Genomic DNA, 5595 nt, shown 5'->3' on the forward strand with positions numbered 1-5595 from the left:
GGCCAGCCTGGTCTACAGAGTGAGTTCCAGGACAGCCAAAGCTACACAGAGAAACCCTGTCTCGAAAAAAACAAACAAACAAAATTATCTTGCTTCTTTTGCAAATATATCTTAAGCCTTAATTTTCCAATTGTTTGGATAAGAGATCGGAACCTTGAAACATCTGACCCAGACCTTGGCTACCTCTAAAAGTTTTCTTTGTTCTTTAGAATGTTGGTGGACATTTGGTGCCTCTGCTTTTCAATGGGCATAACTTCATCTTCTATATACCCTTTTGGACTTATATCTTAGGATACCTGTGCCCAGTTTTTCCAGAAATGTCTCTAGAACTAGAACTGTGGAGTTATAAGAGATGTATTTCTTCCACTGGAAATACTGTTGCTTCACACTGGCCTCAGTGCCCTGGTGGTGCCTGCCATTTCTATTGTACCTATGACCTAGTGGGGATCAAACAACTACTGGAATGTTTTAATTTCTACTGTTTTCACTGTTTATACGAATGGGCCCTTTTTTCCATAAGTGAATTTACCAATGTTTGTCAATTTTTCATTAGTGTGTCTGTTTTTATTAACATAACATTTTATTAATTCTTTGAGAATTTCACACAGTGTGTTTCTATCGTATTTAACCCCCAGCTCTCTCCTAACTTCTCCCAGATGCATCCCCACATTCCTACACCCAAAGCAAAACTCTCCCAACTTGCTGTCCTCCTTCTGTTTTTTAATAACACATCAAGTCCAATTTGTGCTGTTCATCCACATGTTTGGGGCTATCCACTATAATGTGGTTGACTTACCAGAGGCAGTAGTACCCTTGAAGAAATCTCTGTCTGTCTCTCTCTGTGTCTGTGTCTGTCTCTCTGTCTCTCTCTTTCTGTTTCTGTCTTTCTCTGTTTCTGTCTTTCTCTGTCTCTCTGTCTCTCTGTGTCTTTCTCTGTCTCTCTGTCTCTCTGTCTCTGTCTCTCTGTCTCTGTCTCTCTCTCTGTCTCTCTGTCTCTCTGTCTCTCTCTCTCTTTCTCTTTCTCTCTCTCTGAAACCATCAACTGTCAATAGTTCCTCAGTCAGGAGTGGGAACATGTGAGTTCCTTCCCACTTCAAGCTAGTGTTGTCTTTTTTAAAAAATACTTTCATTATTTTCTGTAACAGGGGAACAGAGCAACAATGCCCCTTATAGACACCAGAGGCTAAGAAAAAGCACAGAGCCTGTAATGGGCCATTTCTTTTGGAAGTGTGGGGAAGAGATCCCATATATACCCAAACATTACAGGGTATTTATTTCAATTGTTCTTGATTTCCCTCCAGAATTTTATGGTAAGACACCATAAATGCCTATTGCTGAAGACACCAAAAGCTTGAGTCATAAAACATGATGAAATCAAGCTGGTATATACAGATCTGGAAGCTTCTTCTCTGCTGGCTAGCTTCTATAATGTTGGAAAATATTATATCCTACTGGATTAAAAAAAGTTATCATCAATATGATCCAGCTGGTAACTCCATGAGCTACAGCAATGACTAGCCTGGCAACACATGCATACTATCGCAATAGTGGCATAAATGTCATGGGAATAACCAACCACTTTCTGCTTGGATTTAAGTCTCACTCTACAAGTTAAAAACCATGCCTCATACTATTATTGGACCAATAAATTATGACTAGGCAGGTCATATGCCCTAGAGAAAGAATCTACTACTACTGTGTTGCTAAATGGACATTCCTGATGAACTAACATTATGTCTGTAGTTCAGTGCATCCCTCAACCCCCATCTAAGAATCTTCTATATGCAGTAGATGGTGATTAACACAGAGACACACAACTGGTGAACATACAGATAAGAGACTGTATGCTCAGACCTTAAGAAAACACACATAAGCACACACACACACACACACACACACACACACACACACACACACCTCCTTTTAAAGCTCAGGGACTATCATGGAAGAGGCAGAGGCAGTGGATGAGTACAGGGAAGTGGCTTCTGTACCCATCTGGGCAGCTATACATATGAACTTAGAGAGGTTATGCCAGCATACACAAAACATATACAAACACAAATCCTTGTATAGAAAGGGAATATTTTTTAAGATTTATTTTTATTTATGTGTATGAGACACTGTAGCTGTACAGATGGACATTAGCTATCATGTGTGTGGCTGCTGTTTTTGATCTCAGGACCTCTGCTGGCCCCACTCGCTCTGGCCTCACTTGCTCCCGCATAATTTACTGCGGCTGTCTTCAGATGCACCAGAAGAGGGCATCCGATCTCATTACGGGTGGTTGTGAGCCACCATGTGGTTGCTGGGATCCGAACTCAGGACCTTTAGAAGAGCAGTCAGTGCTCTTACCAATTGAGCCATCTCGCCAGCCCCTAGAAAGGAAAATTAAGCACACAATTCCACACCTACCCATGGACTGACTGATGATGGTTAGTTCCTGGGAAAGGAGGGGTCAATTTCTCTGAAAGTGTGTAGCCCCTTGTGAGTCGACCATAGTCCTGCTAAGTACACATCAAAAAATTGTTTGTGTGGCCTGAATTGAAGGGTGGAGAGAGAAAGGGAGTGTATCTGGGAAGTGTTGAATATTACCAAAACACATCATATGAAACTCTAAATGAATGAATAAAAAGATTTTATTATATTATTTATTTATTTGAAGGTATAATTGTATTGAGAAGGTACAAGTGCCTGTGGAGGCCAGAAGAGGTCATGAGATCCTTTGGAGCTGCAGTTATAGGCCGTTTTGGGTCATCAGACAAAGATATTGGGAATCAATTTGCAGTCCTCTGAAAAAACAGCAAGCACTTTTTAACTGTTGAGTCCCCTCTCCAGCTTGTATGTATCTTTTCCTTAGTTTTGATTTATTCTTTAGCAATTGTATACATATACACAGTGTATTATGACCATACCCTCATTTAAGTCTTTTATGTATGCCTATTGACTCCATTCTTCTTTCCAAGTAGTCTCCCTTCTATTTTTTCTCTCCTTTTGGACCTACTGAGTTTAATTGGGGTTGTTTGCATGAACATTGGTCAGGAGTTATTTAATGCAGGACAAACACCACAAAGAAAATGACTTTTTTCTACTCTCTGCCCTCAACCCTCTACCCCAACAGTTATTAACTTTCTGCTCCTCAGAGAGGAATGGGGTCTATGAGGCCCTCCACAATTCATAACAGAGGTTTGATTGGTCCATTCTTTCACAGGTGTTTTACAGTTAACCACAGCCACTCTAAGCTCATGAATCCAACAGTTATGCCATGGCCAGAAGACAGCATTTCCAAGCATTCATCTCTATTCTTCAGTTCTTATATTCTTTCCGCCTACTCCTCCGAAATGTCCCCTTGACCTCGGAGGTAATGACATAGACACCCCATTTAGGGTTCATCATCCAACACTCACGTATTCTCGGTACTTTCGCCAGCTAGGAGTCTCTGCATTCACAGTAGATCACTGCAAATAGAAATTCCAAAAGGATCATTTGAAATGGTTTCTGATATCTAGCCATTGTCGTTACTATGGGCAATCATAGCATCTAGCTGCCCATAAGAAGTGAGGAGCCCTATGCAGAGTGCAAGCAGGGGGACTGTAGGTCATGGACCTAATGAAAAAACATTATAAGTGAAGGTAATAAACTACTATATAAAACATTCTCTCCTATTTTGGTAAGTAAATTTTCATAAAAACATAATCATTAAATAAGTATAAAGTGATGGTTTAATAATATTCAAAGTCAGCACAACATGAAAGATGACTAAGTTTAATTATGACTGTGTGTATCTGGGTATTCTTTGGATAGGATGAAAATGTTTGCATGATGGATAACAGAAAGATACACATAATTCAGGAATTATTTTGCACACATTCTGTAAAATTTGTCATAGTTGCCTAAAATCTCTTTGTGTTATATAACCCATATTTTTCACATGGCTTACAGACATTTCAATTATGATCTATATCTGAGATCAGCAAACTTTATCTGTTAAGAGTCAGAGAGTAAAAAATGGAAAGATTTGTAGTTCATATGATCAGGATCTGATCAGCTCTGCCATAGAGCAAAAAAGCCATGGCACATAGCATGTGAAAATATAGGTATGACTGGGTTTTAATAAAATTTTATTTACAAAAATAGACAGTCTAATTGTGGGCCATAATTCACCAACACTTCAATGTTTTTAGGTTTTTTTTTGTGTGTGTGTGGGGGGGGGTGTTTCGAGACAGGGTTTCTGTGTAGCCCTGGCTGTCCTGGAACTCACTCTGTAGACCAGGCTGGCCTCGAACTCAGAAATCCGCCTGCCTCTGCCTCCCAAGTGCTGGGACTAAAGGCGTGCGCCACCACCGCCAGGCTTCACTTCAATGTTTTTATTTAAAAAATATATTAACTTTCTGTTCTCAAATGATTTAATAATTATTTTTATTTTTTGTAGTTTATATTATTGTTGTGAGGACAGGAAATCACTGCATAGACCAGGCTAGCTCAAGACTCATGCTCCTCTTTCTTTAACCTCCTGTGAGCTAGAATTACAGACATGAGCTGTCAATCCTGTCTTTAAATTCTTCTTTAAAAAAAAAAAAACCTTAGCACTCAGATTGTTTTGGTTTGAAAATTTGTTCTGGCCATGTTTTTTTAAAAAAAATACCACCAATCACAACCCTCAACATTTTGACATTTTATCACTGTTGTTGCAGGAGGAAAAAACAGATGAGAAGATATGAAAAAGATTTTCCCTTAAATATGACTTGTGATTCATATAGCTAGGCATTGTAGTATGTGCCTTTAATTCCTGTACTTGGGAGGCAAAGGCAGAGGCAGGCAGATTTTTATGAGTGTGAGGTCAGCTTGGTCTAAATAATAAGTTCCAGATCAAACAGGACTACATGGTAAGACTTTGTCTCAAAAAAAAAAAAAGAAAGGAAGAAAAAAGAAAGAAAGAAAGATGTTTAGAAGATGGAAATAACCATGCATTCATTTATTAATTAATTCAGTGTTTGAGCTTATCCAAGTTTATGACAAGAACTTGGGACATACCTTCCCCATGTGGTTTTGGTGATATCTCTTTGGTTGTGTGACACTGGCTGTGGTGGGATTCAGCAAATGCTATAAATTGATTCTCTTTTGCCGCAAAAAGCCTTTTGATAAAATTTCACCACTACAGCAGTAGCCAGGGTGTCTTTTCAAAAACAAGGCCCTGAGGAGAAGCCCTCTTTACCCAGGCATTAAATGGACTCCTGGCCTTATTAGACTGCCTATAGATTTCTGTAGCATGAAAAAAAAATGATGAAAATTTAGACTATTCTATTTAAACTTAAAGTATTTGTTTTCATTCATTCTGAGGTGGGGACACATGCCACAGCACGTATGTGGATACAGGAGGAAGGCCAACTTGTCGAAGTCAGTTCTCTCCTACAATGGGACTTCAGGAAATCAAACTCAGGTCATAAGGCTTTGAAGCAAGTGCCCTTACCTGCTGAGGCATCTTGTCAGCTAAATTTTAGAGTGGTTTAAAGGTGATGACAGTGGAGCATTAAAGGGGCGAGGGGGCAGAGAGATACAGGAACATCCAGGGTTGAGCCCTGGGACTCAGGAAAGTGG

The 5595-nt window shown here is 39.5% G+C and overlaps 1 long non-coding RNA gene across 1 annotated transcript in view; it reads right to left on the reverse strand.

Moving 5' to 3' along the window:
• Positions 1 to 2739: 2739 nt before the first annotated feature.
• Positions 2740 to 5595, reverse strand: part of LOC116092521 — a 20954-nt gene continuing 18098 nt past the window's right edge. Inside the window, exons 3-4 of the long non-coding RNA XR_004119298.1 lie at positions 3405 to 3455; positions 2740 to 2789 (exon numbers count right to left, since the gene is read on the reverse strand). This is a non-coding gene — a long non-coding RNA (uncharacterized LOC116092521). The remainder of the gene's footprint in view (positions 2790 to 3404; positions 3456 to 5595) is intronic.

Source organism: Mastomys coucha, chromosome X, assembly GCF_008632895.1.
Source record: "Mastomys coucha isolate ucsf_1 chromosome X, UCSF_Mcou_1, whole genome shotgun sequence".
NCBI lineage: Eukaryota > Metazoa > Chordata > Mammalia > Rodentia > Muridae > Mastomys > Mastomys coucha.